Source organism: Sorex fumeus, unplaced genomic scaffold (assembly GCF_029834395.1).
Source record: "Sorex fumeus unplaced genomic scaffold, SorFum_2.1 ptg000265l, whole genome shotgun sequence".
Taxonomy (NCBI): domain Eukaryota; kingdom Metazoa; phylum Chordata; class Mammalia; order Eulipotyphla; family Soricidae; genus Sorex; species Sorex fumeus.
The window spans coordinates 27,733,504-27,754,668 of NW_026606322.1; the positions used below are offsets into that span (position 1 = coordinate 27,733,504).

Here is a 21,165-nt window from a genome sequence, read left to right on the forward strand (position 1 = left end):
TGTGACCCAAAAAGTGAAATAAAAAAAAGAGAAGGGACCAGAGAGTTAAATGGGCTGACTTGGGAGGCCGGGTTCCATCCCCAGCAAGCACATATGGTACTCCTGAGCACTGCCAGGAGTGACCCTCTCTGCACTGAGTAGGGCTAAACCCTGAGCACCCTGGGATGTGCTCAGGATCATCCCCCCCAACAAAAGGGTGAAACAATATCCATAAAAATGAGAACTGAGGGGCCCGTAGGGCATTTGCTTTGCACACAGCAGACCTGAGTTCCATATGGTCCCCCGAGCACCATCAGGAGTAATTCCTGAGTGCAGAGCCAGGAGCAACCCCTGAGCAACACCAAGTGTGACCAAAAAAGATAAAGAAGAAGGTACTTTGTCTTCACTTGAGACATAAAACATAAAAACTTGGGGCTGGAGAAATAGTGCGGGGTTAATGTGCTTGCCTTATACACAGCAGACCTAGTTCCCTGGCACCCCATGGTTGGGTTTTTCCAGAATAGAACTTCACTGGCTGATGTGGCTACCAACCCCCTCCCCATTAACCCTTTCGCCCATACCCTCCTTAATACAGAGCCGCACTGCTAAGTCTGAAACAGGGCTTATCCATCTCTCTCTGCTACCCACCCTCCCAACAACAACATTAAAACCTTCATTTTATCATACCAAGGTAGAAAGTCTTTAAGAGTTCCACTGAAAACATCTGGAATTTACATTAAAAGGTGCTTTGTATTTTGTAGGAAACTTAGATGGGGTTCAGAAACCCAAGCACAAAATTTGTAATGGTGTCTCACTAATAAAAATTAAAACAATAAACTTGAAACGGTAAAAAAAAAAAGACTGTTGAAGCTAAAAAAAAAATTCAAACCCAATGTCTTTGAATTGTTATTAAACAAAAACACCATCTCCTCTTCTTGCTCTTGTCTTGGGGGTGGGAAGTGTCACACTTTCAGTTGTGCTTCTGGGATTGAAATTGGTGCCAGAATCTAATATCTGGGTTCAGGCTTGCAAACAAGGGAGGCTCTGGCGCCCTAAAAAAACAAAACAAAACAAAACAATCTCTTTCAAGGAGACAGTTAAAAAAAAAAAAGCCAAATATCTTGGTGCAAGGATGAGATCACAATCAGACCAGTTGTGTTGGTTGGTCAGCTCGGCTTACTAGCACTGGTCAGTTATTTTATTTGGGAGGTAGGGGGTGGGTAGGGCCACACCCGGATATGCTCAGGGTTTACTCCAGGGGCTACCCTTCTGGCGCTACTCCCGGCGGTGCTCAGGCGACCGTATGGGATGCCGAGGATCAAACCTGGGTTGGCCGCAAACGTGAAAGAGTGCAAGACAAATAACCCGTTGTGCTATCGCTCCTCGACTTAGAGATCTTGAACGAGTATTTCCACTTTTCCGAGAGTCGGAGAGTGGGAAAGGGCACCCCAAGAGCCCTTCATGCCTGAGAGCCCTCCAGGGGCACCTGCTCCTCCGGACAGCCCGCGGCCGCCACCGCTGGGCCTAGAAGCCAAGAGACCTCCGGCCCTTGGGGAATCTCGGTTTTTCTCCTTAACCGCCCGTCACGCAGGTGATCTCACGCGGCTACGGTAGCCACCGACCCCAACCCACCGAGAGCGGCCCGGGGAACGCGGGCGGCAATCTCAGCGGGCGGCCGAGCGGGGCTCCCGCCTCCCGGGAGGTCCACGCAGGGCCCCGGCGCCCTCGCTCCGCCCCCCGGCTCTGTCACCCCGCCCCCCAGCGCCGCGCCCCGCCCCCGGCGGCCACTTGCTGAGCGCCGATTGGCTGCCAGGGTGCGCACGGCGCCGCGTCCCGCCCCGCCCCGCCGGCGCCTTCTCGGAGCGCCAGTCGCCGGGTCCGGGCCGCCGCGGCTGAGGTGGAACCGAGGACGCCGGACCGGCCGCGGCGCTGACACCGGCTCAGCCTCGGCCTCGGCCTCGGCCTCCGCCAGCCCGCGCGCGCCAGGACTCGGCGTGGGCGTCGGGGAAGCGGGTGAGTGCGGGCGGCGGGACCCCCGGTACCGGGTGCCGAGACGCCCCCCACCTCCGCCCCCCCCCCGCCCCCCCCACGGCCCGGCCTGTCAGGTGCAGCGGCTCCGAGGCCGGGCCGGGCCGAGCGGGGCCTGCGGGGAGGGCGGCCCGTGGACGTGACCCCGCGGCGAGCGCCGGGGTGGGGCGGCGGGCTGCGACGGGGCAGGACCCTCCCCCCCCCACTTCCCCACCCCCGCTGTGGAGCGACGCGGGCCGGGGGCGACACCCGACGGACCGGGCCACACGGAGACAAGGGGGAGGGACGGGGTGGTCGCCCATGCCGGGCGAGGGGAGCTCGTCAGGGCTTGGGGGCGCTTTTCGAACTCGCCCCCCGCCCCCCTCTGGAGAGTCAGGTGAGACGAGAGGACGCGGCGGCGCGCACATTCCAGTCAGAAGTGTGCAGGGGCGCCGCCGTGGTGGCGTGGGGGGTCGCCGGTGTGTGTGGGGGGCGCCAAAGTTGGCTTTGGCGCCCCCCCTCCACACACACACACACACACACACACACACACACACATCCCCGAAGGTTCTGTATCCGGAAGGCAAATCGATGTTCGCGTGAAGCCAAAGCGGGGAGGGGGGGGTACATCGCCCCGTGCGTGTGTGCGTGTGCGCGGGTGTCCGCGGGTCCCCACATCGCGCCAAATGAATCGCGCTCTAGATACGACGTGAGCCTCTCGTCTCCCCGCTTCCCCCGGGGGAGTGGGGGGCTCCGAATCCCCGCCTCCCCCCTCCCTCTTTTTTATTTTTTCTTTTATTTTATCGGTTCCCGCGGCGCCACCTCCGCTTCCAGGGCCTGCAGCTCGCGCGCCCACCCTCTGCCCCGGTCCGAGGCTGCAGACGCGGAGCCGGCGTTAGGCGTTCCGCACGGGCGATCGGGTTGCCAGACGCGTTGGTTTCTTGCCTCTGAGAATCAGAGTGGCCGGGACTTTGCAGGAGGCCGGAAAAGCAGGTTTTCCGCAGGCCGGAGGGAGGATGGGGTTCGCCGCCTCCTCCCCCTCCACCCCTAAGACACGCCCTCCCCACCCCCACCCTCCTCTTTACCTGGCTATGCCTTTCCTCAACTCACTTCTGGAGTTCCCAGGTCAAGAATTTTGTCTTTTTTTTTTCTTCTTTTTCGGTCACATCCGGCGATGCTCGGGGGTACTCCTGGCTCTGCACTCAGGAATTACTCCTTGCGGTGCTCAGGGGACCATATGGGATGCTGGGGACCGAACCCAGGTCCGCTGCGTGCAAGGCAAACGCCCCACCCGGTGTACTATCACTCTGGCCCAGGAACTGTCTTTTATCCGTATTTGCTCCTTTAAAAAAATCGTAATATATTCTAGTTGTACGATTATTATTATTATTATTATTATTATTTTAGCATCACAGACTATCAGGTTATGCATTCAGATAACTCGGAAGTGGATCACTGAAGAAAAGTTTAGAACGACTTGTTTCTTTCTCACCATATATATTTACTGATCTGCAAACAGCATCATAACAGTTTTCTAGTAACACACCACAACTCTGGGCAAATACTTTTGACAATTTTTTCTGCAGTTTTCTTTCGACAGTTTGTGCAGTAACAATTTTTATGTGAGTTGCCATAAAAAATGGCTGTAAATCATTTGCTAAATCAAAATGATTTTGTGTTTTTCCTTATTTATAGTAAAGAGCTTAATACATTTTAAAAATGCCTCTGACTATCAGGCTGATCACATGTTTAGCATGAATTTATCATCATCTCTCAAAAATCGTGAGGCAACTCTTTAAATGTTAGGGATTTGTTAATTTATATCATAGAAGCATTGCAATTAAATACTTTATAGTGAGGCCAGAGAGCTAGTACAGAGGAAAGGCACTTGCCATGCATGTAGACTGATTCTGGTTGGGTCCCTAGCACCAAGTTTGGTTCCCAGAACACATCTGGGGGTAGCCCAATCCTTCCCCCAAAAACAATAAATAAAAACTTAAGAGGGGCCCGAGCTAGTACAGCATGTAGAGCATTTGCCTTGCATTTGACTCAGGTTTTACCCAGGCCTTCGCATATGGTCCCCCATGCACCTCTAGGAGTGATTCATGAGTGCAGAGCCAGAAGTCCACACCTGATAATCACAAGTATAGCCCGAGAAATAAATAAGAAAAAGAAATTAAATAATTGAGACAAAATACTTTATAATGCATTTGATATGTAATGCATTAAATATGATTTGTTGTATTATATATTTTAATTGCATTATATAGTTACAGGGCTGGAGCGATAGCACAGCGGTAGGGTGTTTGCCTTACAAGCGGCCAACATGGCCGAACTGACCCAAGTTCGATTCCTCCGCCCCTCTCGGAGAGCCCAGCAAGCTACCAAGAGTATTCGATATGCCAAACACAGTAACAACAAAGTCTCCAATGGAGACTACTGGGCCAGCTCAATCAAAGGGAGGGCTTTTACCTTTTACCTTGTATAGTTACATATAATGCAATACAAGTATTCAGTAGTTTAGCATGCCATTCAGTAAATATTTTTAAAAAGCATTGACACACAACAGTGTGATCATATTTACTAATTATATACATTTCTTACACAATGTCTTCATTCTTCAGCTTTCAATGCCCTTGGCATCTTTTCTTCCATTCCTGAGAAGGGGCTCACAACTTAACCTCTGGGCAGTTGACTTAATATTATACCAGGACACATTCTCTTGTCAGTACTTGTGGACCTGCCTCATTAAATTTGGGGGTGGGAGGCAGGGGGCCTCCCAAACCATGCCCTGGGGCCTCTGTTAGCTGTTCTCAGCCAATTGATCTGTATTTGAGGATGCTGTACTGCTTGGCTCGGAGGTGCTGGGGATTATAGGGTTACTCCAGCAGTGCCAGCGACCACTATGAGATGGGTTTGGGGTGGGAATAGGGGAGAGCCACATGACCATGCAGTGTGGCCTCGAACCAGGGTCACTTGCCATAGTCCGATACACATTTCTTCTGCTCCTGCATCTTTCATAGTGGGATGGAGGGGGAATTAGTGCCACACCTAGTAAAACTCAGGACTTATTGGCTCTGTGCTTAAAGATCACTTCTGGTTGGCCTGGTGGACCATATGGGGTGCCAGGGATTCAACCTGGGTCCACCACATGCAAGACAATCACCTTCCCTGCAGTGCTATCTTTCCAGCCACCTTGCCTCATTTAAGAAAAAATATTTTATTTATTATTATTTTTTTTTTCTTTTTGGGCCCCACCTAGCAATGCACAGGGGTTACTCCAGGTTCTGCGCTGAGGAATTACTCCTGGCGGTGCTCGGGGAACCTTACGGAAATCGAACGTAGGTCAGCCGTGTGCAAGGCAAACTCCCTACCCACTGTGCAATCGCTCCGGCCTCCCCTTTTTTTAAATGTAGGAGTATTGCTATTTATTCAGCCATTGATTAGGCTGATTGAATTGGACTTGCCTCATTTTTTAAGAGACTATATAGCAGTGCATCCTCGGACCACTGCATTCACTTGAGGGCCTGGTTGTTGGAGAATCATAGGTTGGGCCCTCGGACCTTCTGAGCACTGTTTGGGAAGTACACCTTCCCTCAAGTGAAAAGAAAGGCTGCATAGTATACTGTTGTTCAGTTATTCTGTCATCTATTTTCTTCTCTGTTCTAAGGTGCATTTGACATCTGATTTTTAGTCATTAAAAGACTCACTGTATGAAATCTTTCTCAATCATAGGATCAGTTCCAGGTAGATCTTTTAAGTGTAGTTTTAGTCCTCTTTTCACCTCTTTTCTCTTTTAGTGCTAGGGACCAAAAATCCAGGGCCTCATAGATTAAATTAAAATTTTGTTTGGTTGGTTTTTGGACTTTACTTGGCAGTGCTCAGGGACTTTTTCCTGTTCAGTGCACCTGGATGGTGCTCAGGGGCACATGCCATACTGGGGATGAAACTTGTGCTTTCTGCTTGCAAAGTTTGTGCTCTAGCCCATTGACCCTTTCTCCCTGCCTCTTTAGCTGAAAATATTTTACAATTTAAAGACTCAAGGTAAATGATTTAAGTTTAAATGCATTTTATAAAAATTGTGGTGTGTGTGTGTGTGTGTGTGTGTGTGTGTGTGTGTGTGTGTGTTTCCTTTTGTATTTGGAGACCAGAGATAAAAAATGTGCAGACCAGTTTCAATAATGAGGAATTTAGTTTTGTTTATTTGGTCACAAATGTGATGCTCAGGGCCTGCTCCTGGGTCTGTGCTCAGGGATCACTCCTGTTAGTGCTCAGGGTAATACTATATAGGGTGCTTGGTATTAAACCTGAGTTAGCCACATGCAAGGCAAGCAACCTCCCCACTGTACTATCTTTATGGCCTTGGGGGATTTATCGGCCTTGTTAATAAAGTGTTGTTTTAAAGGTTAATAAAGGTTTTGTTGACTCATTGAACAGACTAGGCAGCATGGAGAGAATGCCTGTAGAAAGGGAAAATGTGACCAGGCATAAGTTTGTGCAATGCCGTCCTATGGTTACCTCCATGAATATTCAGTAGCAACAAGTTCTTGTTCTCTGTTAAAGTAATATTCTTTTGTTATAAAATGCTTATCAAAGATACACACATTGGGGGACATGAGGGGGAAGTGTGATGATTTATGTGTGCATGGGTGAGGTATATACATAAACCCATTTACGTATTTAAAGAATACAGTTGTCACTGATCATGTTTGTGTCCATCACCAGACTAAGAAAGGAAACATTTGTGTTTTTTCCATACATATACTCTCCACTAATTTTTGTTTTTCTTTTTCTTTTTTAAAATGGTTTGAATCACCCACAAGGAGAGAGAGAAAGAGGAAATGTGCCTGCCACAGAGGCAGGAGGTGGGAAAGGGTGGAGGTGGCGGGAGGGATACTGGGAACACTGGTGGTAGAGAATGGGCACTGGTGGAGGGTTGGATATTTGAACATTGTATGACTGAAACGTAATCATGAAAGTTTGTAAATTCGTAACTATATCTCATGGTGATTCATTAAAATAAAAATTTAAAAAAATAAATAAAATGGTTTGAAGTTTTAAGTCAGGAGAGATTGCACATGGGCTATGGCAAGTGTGGCCTAAAAGAGCAACAATAACAACAATAAAAATAGATTTTAAACATCAGAGCATTCTTATTTTCAAACACACTTATAAATGCATACATATAAAGCACCCCAAGCTCGCCACACCTGCACAGGGCACAGATCTAGTGGTGGATAAAGTGTGAGGAAGACAGAACCTTTATTTTATTTATGTATTTGTTTATTTTTGGTTTTGGGACCATACCAGGGCTTACTTCTGGCTTTGCACTCCAGAATCATTCCTGGCAGGCTTGAGGACTGTATGGGGTGCCAGGGATCGAACCCAGGTCGATCATGTCATGCAAGGCAAATGTCCTACCCTATCTCTCCAGTCCCAGTCCTTAAAAGTTGTATTTCAAAGTTACCGAGCTGTTGTTGCTTCTTCTTCTTCTTCTTCGTCTTCTTTTTTTTTTTTTTTTGCTTTTGGGGCCACACCCAGCATTGCTCAGGAATTACTCCTGGCAGTGCTTAATTACTCCTGGCAGTGCTCAGGGAACCATATGGGATGCTGGGAATTGAACCTGAGTCAACCTTGTACAAGGCAAACGCCCTACCTGCTGTACCATCACTCCGGTTCCGACAGAGCTTCTTATAAAAGAATTTAAAGATGATAGTTTTATGTAGTCCTCAGGGAAAGTAATGTTGCAATAAAAATGCCACGTGAGATTTAATTGATTAATGTTCTACGGAGGACAAGATCATAATCCCTTTGAGATTAATCTTTTGTAGCAGACTATAAAGTCATAACATTGTATTAATTCCTGCAATGGAACCTTGATTTTTTATTAATAAACTATGTATTAGCAGTAAGTTTCTCATGAAAGAAATTGTGCTCAGGTCACAACTGCACAAATGGGATCTAAGCGGGTCTTACAAACAGGGCTGAAGCTTTGTAAATTGGGGAATTACTTGGGTCTCCTAATGCCAAGCACACGTCTGACTATGTGATGAAGGGACCTTTTTGTCACTTGGAGCCGTAGTCTTTTGGAAACAGATGGGCAGACCGGAAAGTCCCGCTGCTCTGAATGAGGGATGTCAGTGTGTAGCTCTAAGAGTGAGGGCTAGAAAATGCACTTACCCAAGCAAGGGCATTTGGAGGGCCCTGGTAGGAGAGAAATGTAGCAGAAAGAGACAGCGGCCTGTCCTTCTCCTTTTGGTTTGCAGGAACTACCCGCAGCTCCTCTGAGGGAGAGGGATGCTTGTGGCCTTCATTTGCTAGCGGGTAAGGGTAATTCAGGCCCCCTGGCCTGGGAAGAGCAACAGCTGCCTCAGCCTCCATCCAGAGCAGGCCCAGGACCTGCTGGTTATGCTGGGCCTCAGGTACCGCGGCTGTGTCTTCCATCTGGCCTGGTTATTCTACCTTTTCTGGGGCACAGCTGGAGTATCCTCTGGGCTTCTGGCTGGGATCTTTCCGATAGCCTATGTAGTCTTTTATTAGTAAGTCACTCTCTTCCAGTGGGGCTCAAATTCCAGGAACTTTTTAACAACTGGCCCTCATCTGTCCAAATATGTTTTGATTTTATCGTCGCACTTGGTAGTATTTTGGTTGCTAATAAGTAGAGTTTGGGTTGGAATTTTTTTTCCCCTACAGAGATAAGAGAGATCATTCAAAGGGCTGGAGCACATGCTTTGAGAAGGCCCTAGTTAGACCCTGGGCACTGCATGGTCCCTGAGTACTACCAGAACAACCCTCGGGTACCAACCTCTGAGCAGTCTCTGACACCATTGGATGCCTTCCTCCCCCCAAACTAAACCAACAAAAGCAGAAGTATTTTTCCTTTGGAATTTTGAAGTTAAACTGGGGATATGACTCAGTGGTAGAGTATATACCTTCTTTGCCTGTGTGAGACCCTGGGCTCAATTCCTAGCACTACCAAAGAAAGGAAAAGGAGGGGTACTGGAGAGATGGCATAGCAGGTAGGGCGTTTGCCTTGCACATGGCCGACCCAGGTTCGATTCCCAGCATCTCATATGGTCCCCTGAGTACCGCCAGGAGTAACTCCTGAATGCAGAGCCAGAGTAACCCCTGTGCATCGCCGGGTGTGACCCCAAAAAAGCAAAAAAAAAAAAAACAAAAGAGGAAAAGGAGGGACAGTGAGTTAGTATGGGGGCTAAGGTGTTTGCCTTGCATGCAGCTGACCCAGCACTACAGAGCCAGGAGTAAATCTTGAGCATTGCCAGCTATGACCCAAAAAAATGAAAATGAAAAAAAGAACTTTGGAGTAGTTGTACATTATTTATTGCTAAGTTATTTATAACATAATAAGCTACTCTAGTTATTGCTACATTAGTTTTGCTAAGTTATTAAAAACATGCTGACAGTACTGTAGAGAATTTGAAGTCAGGTTTGCCAATTCTTTATTTTTTCTCTCTGCAAACTTAGAATCTGCATTTTTTTATATTTTTTTTTCTTTTTGGGTCACACCCAGTGATGCTCAGGGGTTATTCCTGGCTCTGCAGTCAGGAATTAGAGGTGATCATATGGAATGCCAGGGATTGAACCCGTGTCAGCTGTGTGCAAGGCAAACACCCTACCTGCTGTACTATCACTCCGGCCTCCAGAATATGCATTTTGATCAAAACTATTTTGTTTGTTTTTGACTCACAGATGCCAGTGCCCAGGGGTTATTCCCAGCTTTGTCTTTAAGAGTAATTCCTGGGCTGGAGTGATAGCACAGCGGGTAGGGCGTTTGCCTTGCACGTGGCCAACCTGGGTTCAATTCCCAGCATCCCATATGGTCCCCCGAGCACCGCCAGGAGTAACTCCTGAGTGCAGAGCCAGGAGTAACCCCTGTGCATTGCCAGGTGTGACCCAAAAAAAAAGCAAAAAAAAAAAGAGTAATTCCTAGTAGTGCTTAGGGAAAGACTGTATGTTGCTGGGGATTGAATCTGGACCTCCTGTGTGCAAAGTCTGTACTCAGCCCTAGCCTCTGATCATAGTATTTTGAAATATAAAAATGTATGTACCATAGTGTAATTTGTTTTTAACCAATTAGGTGGTGCATCAATGAGGGAAAAGCAAATAAAATAGTTTTTATTTTATTGTTGCTGCCACTGAGGTATCTGGAGGTTGTGCACTTAACTGCTGTGCCCGTGCATGTGGTTGAGTGTGTCAGGTCACACACTTTGCTGTTGGGGTACTGCTTGGGATTGAATTTGTGAATTTATGCCCTCCAGGGCAGTGGTACTGCCACTGTGCGACAGGCCCAGGCCTTAATGGGTTCTTTAATCTGGAAACACCATCACTTTCTATAGGGAAACTTTACCTTTTTTTTTTTTTTTTTTTTTTTTTTGCTTCTTGGGTCACACCTGGCGATGCTCAGGGGTTACTCCTGGCTCTGCACTTAGGAATCACTCCTGGTGGTGCTTGGGGGACCATATGGGATGCTGGGGATCGAACCTGGGTTGGTGGCGTGCAAGGCAAACACCCTACCTGCTGTACTATCACTTTGGCCCTGGAGGGAAACTTTCTTGAAATAAAGTTTATTCTAGGGGACTTTCCTTTTGTCTTTCTTTGTGTTTTTATCCTAGTGGTCTCAGGGACTGCTCCTGGTTCAGTGCTCCTGGTGTTGCTCAGAGGACCACGCAGTGCCAGTGGCTGAGCCTGGGGCTTCCTGCATGCAAAGCATGCACTCAGCCTGTTGAATTCTTCTCTGGTTCCTTTGCAGAGTATTTTCTAGGAATATTTTGTTGCTTTCTCTATTTTCTTTATGGCAGAATGAGTAGTTGCCAATAGTTACCATGGAGAGAAAAGGGACAGAATCCAGATATGTAACTTTTCAGGTGCGCTTTCCCCATTCTTGGCTCTCCCATGCCCTTGTCTTTTCTGAGCTGGTTCTCCACTTGTCTGACTGCGGCTTCAGGGAATTTAGCTTTCTTCTTGGTCTGCCAAGTCAGTTCCATCCTTCTCTGCTCTCCAGCTCATGGCATGCTATGGCTGTTGTTTCCTCTTGTGTCCTCCCTGTCATTAGGGGTTTATGGCTTAGAAACTCCCTTTACTGTGCAGTCAGTTAAGCTAACTATTTCTTTGGGGGTGGCAGGAGACCCAGTGTGCAAACAGAGCCCCCCCTCCCCCCCCCGAGCATGTATAACCTGTAGCTCTCAGGGAACCTGGACACAGCCCTTGCTGGTAAACATTCATCTTCTGTCTTCATGCCACCCACAACCTGAGGCTTCAGACAGGTAGGTATGTGTGTGTGGGTGTCTTTGGAAAGTCCCAGGGCACAGTGACCAGGGCGCACCTTGGCCAAGTTCTCACGCCCACGTGGCAGAACAAGGAACATAGGACTGAGGCTCTTTGCCAGGCCAAGGTCAAGGTCCCTGGCAGCCAGAAGAGTCGAATCTCCAAAGAGTGAGCCTTTACTGTGTTTACCCATGGCTGAATGTAAAGACATGGTCAACAAAATGCAGATGACCCCAGATAGTTGTGGGATCAGAAATGACACTAAGCTTGGCTCCTGACAAATGCACCCCTTCACCGCCACCAGACCTACATGCTTAGGAACCTCAGAACTCCCCTCTCCTGAGTCACATGCACCTGTAAATCCTGCAACAAACTCAGCAGACCAGACTACCATTTACTGCAGTTTTAGTGGACGTAGCTGGAGCCACTAAACTGAGATGCTTTTCTGCATCTGCTGCTGTTAACCAGAAGGAGGAATGATTTTCTCAGTCACAGGCTAAGGATCACAATGAGGAGTCACGTGCCTCCTACAAAGTGACCTTCTGTAGGTGAGGCCTGCTGGCTAAGAGCAGAGGTTGACAGTATTGATGTGTGTTCTCATTTTTTGGAAAAAAAAAAGAAAGAAAAAAAGAACTCCTGGTTTTTTTTTTGGTTTTGTTTTTTGCTTTTTGGGTCACACCCGGAGATGCTCAGGGGTTACTCCTGGCTCTGCACTCAGGAATTACTCCTGGCAGTGCTCAGGGGGCCATATGGGATGCTGGGAATCGAACCCGGGTTGGCTGCGTGCAAGGCAAATGCCCTACCCGCTGTGCTATCACTTCAGCCTCTGTTCTTTTATTTTTGGTGGGGGTGTTGAAGGTTGTGCCATATCCAGCAGTGCTAGTCACAGCTGTATGCTCAGGGATTGCTCCTGGAGGTGCTGAGGGGATCCTTTGCAGTACCAGGGACCAAACTGAGTGCCTTAGCCCCTGCACTGTCTCTCATCCCTGCACTGTTATTCTGAACCATTCTGGCTTTCTGAAGGATGAAGGCTGGGCTTTTGCTGTCCCAGTTTGCACAGCAGCCGATCATATCTAAGGAAAGTGAAAGGCAGGACCTCACATGGGGTGGGATTAGTGAGCCTTCCTTGGAGGTGCAGGGGCTGGGGGTGTGGGGGACAGAATGCAGCTGGGGCTGGTTAGCCAGTGTGAACACCGAAGCTGCCCGTGGTTGCTCATTTGGAAAGATGGTCATTGGTAATTCCGTCCCCTTTGAGAGCCCTTTAGAAAGATTCCACTGGAGACCTTTTCTGAGCTCATCTCAAGCCTTTTCTGTTTCCAGGACTGCTTGCCAGGATGCCCTTTCACATGGGTTAAAAGATGTGATCCTAGAGGGGCTGAAGTCGGGAGCTAGGAGCAGTGGTGAACAAGCTCTGGATGCCAGGATGACCAAGCAGAGTCCCTGTGAATAGCCTCAATAAAGAAGGCTGGGGTTGGAGGATAGAGGTGAAGGTGCTTGCCTTGCACACAGTCAACTCCAGCACTAGAGATGGTCCCCCAAGCCCCTCTAGGAGTGATTCCTGAGCAGAGCATCAGGAGCAAATCTTGAGCGTCACTGGGTATGGCCCAATCCAGCCCTCTAACCCCCTTTGCAAAAAATTCAAAAAACAGAAAGAATGTGATTCCAGTCAGATTCCTGGGATTGTGTCCCCATGAGCTGCATTTAGATACAGCTAATTGTATGTATTTCTATTTTTTTCTTCAAATTTCTACTCTTAACATTTTTGTTCACATAGAGAAGCTAAATAAATTGAACACTTTCAGTTTTGTCCTGTTAGCTTTTAACTCTTTTGCTGAATCATTTGATCTTCTATTGCTGATATTGCTATTTTGCCTCTAGGTGACCATGTGTATCCTAAAAATAAGGTCATTTTCATGACTTTACCCAAGAAATAATTCTGGCATCTTTTCTTAATGGCTCATTTGTATTCAGATTTCTGCAACTGACTCAAGACTGTTTTACAAGCATTTTTTTTTAGCAATCAAGATAAATGAAGTTGGTTTATTTATAATTATATAAAAATTAAAATACAAAATTTCTTAAATTTGTTTATGTGGGGGGTCCATGCCCAGTTGTGCTTGGGGATCCTCCAAACTACTCTTGGTACAGGGCTTATGAACTATTCTAGGCAGGGCACAGGGAGCCATACAGTACCAGGCATCAGGGGACTATATGGTACAAGGTACCTGGGGCTTCCACATCCAGAGTATGTGCTTCAGCCCTTGGCTGAAGTTTCAAAAGCACATCCAGAATATGTGCTTCATCTCCCTGACCCTTTAGTTGTATACTTTGACATTGATGAAGTTACTGATGCAATCCTTCCAAGTTTCTTGCTCTTCTTGCTCTTAGAGGCTTAGTACTGGAGAGCCAGTAATGCTTTGCATCTTAGCAGTGGAAAAGACCCTTGAGGTTATTTGGAGCAGTGTTTCTCTCTCTCTCTCTCTCTCTCTCTCTCTCTCTCTCTCTCTTGGCTTTTTGGTCCTACCTGGCAATGCTCAGGGGTTACTCCTGGTTCTTTAGTCAGGAATTACTCCTGGCAGTGCTGGGGAACCCTATGTGATGCCATGGATCAAACCCTGGACAGCCACATGCAAGGCAAATACCCTACCAGCTGTACTATTGCTCTGGCCCCTGGAACATGATTCTCAAACTTGCTAATCATTAGGTTCCCTTGAGAAGTTTCAAAAGTAGATCTTACTCTTGATTTTTGAGAGTAAATCCAGTTCGGTTCCCCCTCCCCCCGCCCCCATAAGTTCCCCAAGTTACTATGAAGTTCACTCAGTTCTGTACATGACTATATTTGGAAAGCCCTGATTTAGCTCACCTTTTTCATCGCCCAGTACCACACAGCAGGAGTTGACAGCAGAGCCAGCACCAGAAGCAGGATTCCACTTTGATTTCTCCCTCCAGACATCATTCAAGTGCTGTCTGGCAAGCATACAGACCAAATAATTACTCTGCATATGATGTGATATTGTTAAAACAATTATTCAGGAAAGCACTTGCACTAAGTCCACCTAGCTAAGAAAATGTTTAGTATCCCAAAGATTGGATTGTAGGTTTGCTTGTAGGCAAGAGATGGAAGAGTCATACTAGATATTTTTTTCCCCTTTTGTTTTTTGGGTTACACCCATCAGTGCTCATGACTTTTAGCTCTGAGCTCAGGGATCACTCCTAGGGGGCTTGGGGTATCATATGGGATGTTGGGGGATCAAACTTGAATTGGCCATGTGCAAGGCAAGTACCCTATCTGCTGTACTATTGCCTTGGCCTCAGTTTTTCTTTCTTTTTTTTTTCTGGCTTTTTGGGTCACACCTGGTGATGCACAGGGGTTACTCCTGGCTCTGCACTCAGAAATTACTCCTGGTGGTAGCTCAGGGAACCATATGGGATGCTGGAAATTGAACCCGGGTCAACTGCGTTTGGCAAATGCTCTACCCGCTGTGCTATCACTTCAGCCCCTCAGTTTTTCTATGTGTGGATCAAAATAGCAAAAATAAGCTATATCAGGAAAAGATTGTAAGCTTTCTGTATATTTGGACTTTATCTTATAGGCTGTTGAACTTTATGAATGCTTGATATGATCTAATGTGAATCTGAGTTCTAATTATTTTTTAATTTTTTTTGGGGGGGGGAGGGATGGCATTGGGCCATACCTGGCTGTGCTCAATGGCTTTTCCTGGCTCTGTGCTCAGGACTGACCCCTGCTGGTGTGTAGAAGATCAAGTGTGAGCTGGAGCAATAGCACAGTGGGTAGGGCATTTGCCTTGCACGCAGCCGACCCAGGTTCGATTCCCAGCATCCCATATGGTCCCCTGAGCACCGCCAGGGGTCATTCCTGAGCGCAGAGTCAGGAGTGTAACCCCTGTGCATTGCCGGGTGTGACCCAAAAAGCAAAAAGCAAAAAAGAAGATCAAATGTGGTACCAGATATTCAAATCAGGGTTGGTTGCATACAAGGCAAGTGCTTTACCTCCTGTGTTACTATCTGAACCGTTTCCCCCAACCTCCTAACACACACTCTTTTTTTTAATGTTTTAAGACAGATGTTACTGATTTGCTATTGGTTTTGCTTACATTAAAAATAATTGTTTATTTTTTGACCACACCTGGCAGTGCTCAGGGCTTACTCCTGGCTCTGTACTCAGGCATTACTTATGGGTGATGCTTGGGGCACCATATGGGCTGCCGGGGATCGAATCTGGATTAGCTGCAAGCAAGGCAAATATCCTGCTCACAGTATTATGGCTCTAGACTGCTATTGGTTTTAAATACTGTAAGATTCTAAGAGTCCAGTTTCACACCTTTATAGTCTTCAGCCTAGCCACAACATCCGAGTTCTGGAAAATTTTAGTAATATAGTAGACTTTGGGAGGCAACGGAACAAGCTTTTAAGAAAAAGGTTTGACTGGATTGTTATGGCAGAATTTATTTCCCTTAATGAGGTTATATTTCTGTGGCCAGTTTGTGCAAATGATCAGTTTAAATAAATTAAGATATTAAGTTGACTCTCTTTTTGCAACAACAGCATGAAATATGGATTGCCTTTCAGAATTTGAGAGCTCTAGTAGGTTCAGGGACTCACCGAGCATTTCAGCACCTGCTGTGTGCTAGGCAGTGTGCTAGGCTCTAGGAAAACTGTGGTCAGCTAAATGGACATGGACGGCCCCTCATGGAATCCTCTGCTGGGGAAGTGGATGGGACGATAGTAGCAATTCAGATGCCAGGATATTCAGGAAATAACCAAGGAGTCAGCCTCAGGATTATTTCTCCAGCCTCTTTCTCTGCTCTCTTTGTCTACTCTTACTCCTGGAATTCCGGGATTATTCCGGCAATTCAGATGCCAGGATATTCAGGAAATAACCAAGGAGTCAGCCTCAGGATTATTTCTCCAGCCTCTTTCTCTGCTCTCTTTGTCTACTCTTACTCCTGGAATTCCAGGATTATTATTTGTTTGCTTATTTGGGGGAGCTGAGGATTGAACACATTTCATGCATGGAAAGCATGTATTACTATAGAGCTGCATTCCCAACTGTCAGAGAGGTTCTTCCTCTTCCCCTCACCCTCACTCTTTGCCTTCCACCCAAGTGGTGCTTAGGCACCAGCCTCCTGCTGTGTTTCCATGCAAGGACCTGAGGATGTGGCCTGCAGTGCTGGGGATTGCCCAGGCCACCCCAGTGATGCCCAGGGATCCTCCTGGGCTGCAACCAGTGATTCTTGATTCTGGGGTGGGTGGGCAGGGGGAAACCATGTGATACAGGGCGTTGTTCTGGTTGAGGAAAATACTAGGTACGCCCTAATCTTTGTACTATTTCTCAACCACAAGGACCCTTGTATTTATTTAATTTTATACTCATTTTTTTGTTTTTGGTCTTTGAGTCACACCTTGGCAGTCCTCAGGGCTTACTCCTGGTTCTGCGCTCAGGGGTCACTCCTGGTGGGGCTCAGGAGGACCAGAAGCAGTGCCAGGAATAAAACTAGAATCAGGGATTGACCTGGAATTGCCATAAGCAAGGCAAGCACTTTAACCTCAAAGCTTTCTCTACAGACCCCGGGGATCCTTTTAGATGTAAATTGCTCTGCTCAGAAAGCTCTTGTGATTAATCAGCCTTCCCAGTCTGTGATCTTGCTTTCTCTCCTTTCCCCTCTCCTTCACTCTGCCTGACCTACTACCCTCCAGTTTCACTGCATACCTAGCACTGCCCTGCCCTTGTTCTCTGTCACATGGTACAAGGTGAACTCTCCCCCTTAAAGTCCTTGCTCGGGTCAGGTGCTCAGTGGGGTGTCCTTGACTGTCATTTTGCTGTTCCAGCCAGCCCCACCCTCATCTGTAACATTAGTGCTTCTTGTTCATTCTGCTCAGGTTTACCCTTCTTGGCTTTGATTATTTTCTAATTTTTTTTTTTTGGGGGGGAGCCATACACACAGTGCTCAGGGATTCCTTCTGGGTCTGCACTCAGTAATCACTCTTGGCGGTACTCGGGGGACCATATGGGATGCCGGGGATCAAATTCCAGTCGGTACATGCAGGGCAAACACCCTACTGTACTGTACTGTATTACAGCTTTGGCTTTGTAATGTATTTTTAAAACTATTGTTAAAGCCAGAGAGGGGGTTGGGGAGGCAAGTATAGGGGTTAAGGCTTTTGCTGTGCATGTGAATGACCCAAGTTTGATCCCCACCCTTGCATATGGTCCCCTGAGCATCTCCCAAAGTGGCCCCTGAGCACAGAGCCTTGAGCACCACTGGGTTTGGCCCCCAAGCAACAACAAAACAAAAAGCTGTTGTTAAGTGTTTCCTTCCCCCAGCAGAACTCCGTGTAGCTGGGGCTTTTTATGTGCTCCTTTGAGGCAGCTCCCACTGCTGGGCACTTAGAAGACTCTCTGAAATAGGTGTTAAATGAACGAAGGCAAAACTGAGATCTGAGCTGAAAAGCGACAGCTGCAGTAACGCCACAGATAAGTAGGAGTGAAGCAGGTGAGCTGGCCGTGAGAAGGGGACATGCCGAGAGTTGGGTTTCAGGGTGTGGAGTGAGATAAAAAATATGAGGAACTAAAGGAAAAGGACTGTGAGAAGGAGGAAGTGTCGGGAGAAGAAGCCTGGGCAACCAGTGAGGCCTGGGCTGCCCCATGAAGTCTGCTCGGTATCTTTGAAGCCCGTGAAAAGGCAGCTGGGAGGTTTTAAGTTGGAGGAAGATGGTAGCTTTGTGCTTTTTGTTTTTTGGTTTTTCGAGCAATACCTGGTGGTGCTCAGGGATCACTAGTGGTGGGCTTGGAGGACTACATGTAGTACTGGGGATCAAACCCTGGTTAGCTACATGCAAGGCAAGAAACTTATCTGCTGTATTTACCTTTCCAGCCCTAGTTTTGTGCTTTTTATGATATATACTTTAAAATTTTAGTTTGGTTTTGGGGCCATACCAGCTGATCCTCAGGGCTTATTTTGGCTCTGTGCTCAGGGATCACTCCTTGGGGGAGCATTTGTGGTGTCCAGGATCAAACCAGGGCTGAGTCTGTGCCAGGCAAATGTCTTAGCCCAGTGCTATCTGGGCCTTTGTTTTTTATTTTTTAGCAGTCATTCAGCGGCTCTTTTGGGCAGGAGTGGATGTGGCAGGATCCACTGGGAGGCTGTTGGAATGGCCGGTGAGAACAGAACTAGTCATGGAGGTGGTGGCATGGGAGCACCATTGGGGTCAGACTTGAGAACTGTTTAGGGGGCATGCCCAGCTGATGGAGTGGATGGGAAGCCTACAAAAGAAAGATGAAACGATGCAATTTGCTGCTACGTGGATGGCTCTGGAAAGTATCTTCCTGAGTGAAGTTAGTAGGAAAGGGGCAGACCCAGAACATTCTTTTTCATATGCAGGATATAAAGAAACAACGTAGGGGAATAACAAATGCCCAAAGGCAATAGAAGCTGGAAACTGGTCTTTAGTAGGAATCTTACAAGGGGGTGGTTGGGGTGTGTGTGTGGGGACGGGGTATGGAGCAATACTGGGACCTGATGGAGAGAAGTGGACCCTCTGGTGGAGGGTGTGCTGATGAAATGATGTACGCACGAAGTCCTATCATTAACAGTTTTGTTAATCATAGTGCCTGGATGAAAAGAATGATGCTTGCCTTTCTGGCTTGTACAAAGGGATATATGTGACTCAATCATTGAAGGGAATCCTGGAACAGGATCAGGCTTGGAAGAGAGAGCACGTACTTGGGCTCATACATGTTGAGCATTTTGGGGGTGGGTGCAACTGAGGATCTCATGCAGGTAACTGAATTCCCAGTTTAACTGTATGACACAACCTCATAGAGAATCAGGGGAGGAGATGATTTTATCAAATAATTGGCTTTTTTTCCCCTCTTTGGTCATACTTGTCGATGCTCAGGGGTTATTTCTGGCTCTGCACTTAAGAATTACTCCTGGCACATCTTTCCCACCCCGCCGAGACCACAAGTTGTCCCCCATGAGTGGCTCTCGAGCACGGCCATGGCCCAACACAGCAGCTTTTGGCAGAAATGTGAATGGACTATGCATTAAGCTATGGCCCTGTGTCCCCCTGGGAGCCCCCCTCCCTTGCGCCTTTTTCCCCATCAGTGGCACGGTGGCCTCTGCCTCAGAGCTTATTGGACAGCCAGGTATGAGCCAGCAGTGATGAGGCAACTGCGGCCTCATGGGATGGGGGGCACAACCGGCACGTCCTTCCCACCCCACCAAGACCATGAGTTTCACCTCCCACGAGTGGCTCTCCAGCATGGCCATGGACCCAGAGGTACACAAACCAATCTTGGAACTATGTGGTTTTTGGCAGAAATCCCTCCAGACTTACTTAGTAAAATATCAGAAATCCAAAATTGCGCACGGCCACACGACATCATATGGTTTTCGTAACTAGCAATAGAAAACATAATATTTCACGATGCCTTTTCAGCAGGTCTGATTGTTGGGGGAAAATTCCAAATAATAATGGTGCATCCTTTGTCGAAATAATGAATGTGATCAAAGTAAAGAGAGAGATAAGTGGAAATCATCTGCCTCACAGACATTGGGAGGGGTGGGATGGGGGGCATATCAGGGTACTTGGTGGGGGAAAATATGCACTGGTGAAGGGATGGGTGTTTGATCATTGAGACTTAAACCTGGAAGCTTTGTAACTTTTCTCACAGTGATTCAATAAATAAATTTAAAAAAGACAATTACTTCTGGCAGTGCTCAGGGGACCATATGGGATGCCAGGGACCAAACCTTGGTCAGCCAGGCAAATGCCCTACACACTGTACTGTTGCTCTGGCCCCCAATAAATGGCATTTTGAATAAGTGAAAGTTGTTAAGGATTTTCTGGAGAAAATAATAAGTAAGTAAAGGCCTTCCCGTTGATCATCGATTTGCTCGAGCGGGCCCAGTAACATCTCCGTTGGAGACTTTGTTGTTACTGTGTCTGGCATATCGAATACGTCACGGGGAGCTTGCCAGGCCCTGCCGTGCGGACGAGATACTCTCGGTAGCTTGCCGGGCTCTCTGAGAGGGGCGGAGGAATCGAACTCGGGTGGGCCATGTTGGCTGCGTGCAAGGCAAACGCCCTACCGCTGTGCTATCGCTATAGGGTTTCAAAATGGAAGCTTCTTCAAAAATCTACATTCCCGGGACCAGAGAAGATAGTCAAGGAATTAAGATGCTTGCCTTGCATGTATCCAACCGATTCAGTACTCAGCACTGAGCACTGGCTATGTCCCTTCAACACAGGGATGAGAAACCCCTAATCAAAGAGCCAGGGAACAGCCCTTGATACCCCCCTACCCCCACCCCATGCACCTTCCCTCCCTAAAAACTCTGTGTTCCTTATACTTTACTTTGGTTTTAGGTTTAAGTCTGGCCAAAAGTGGTTGGTAATTGCCAGAACTTATTCTTGTTCTATATGATTTATAAGTCAGAAGGCAAAGAAACATTCCCTGAGATTACATATATAAAGTCTTTCCCCGAAGCACTTAGATCTCTAAATTATTTATGCTGTTAGATTTTTAAGGCCTATGAAATATTTATACTGTGAGTGCCTGGAAACCAGGCTTAGAGCAGCTAAAGGAGTAAAACTGTTCCCCAGACTTCTCTGATGAGATAGGAATTAGCAATGCCACGGGCATTGCAGCCTCATCGGCCCACCCTCTGCCACCTGCAAATATCCCCAGTGTTCTTCTAAATTGAGGCAGTTTCTCTTCCATCTTGTTCTCACTGGCTTCCCCCTGGGCTGTGGGACAATGAAGAGCATTTTCTCAGGCCGCACAGAGCACGTTGTCAACGATGCCCTCCAGTGTCCTGTGTGCTGGGACACTCACATCTCTGTGCTGATTACGCTCTAATAATCAGT

At 47.4% G+C, this 21,165-nt stretch overlaps 1 protein-coding gene across 1 annotated transcript in view; it reads left to right on the forward strand.

Annotated features, from left to right (window-relative positions):
• Positions 1-1,830: 1,830 nt before the first annotated feature.
• Positions 1,831-21,165, forward strand: part of TMEM50B (transmembrane protein 50B) — a 42,247-nt gene continuing 22,912 nt past the window's right edge. Inside the window, exon 1 of the mRNA XM_056109272.1 lies at positions 1,831-1,992. The gene's annotated coding sequence lies outside the window, so the exon portion shown is untranslated. The remainder of the gene's footprint in view (positions 1,993-21,165) is intronic.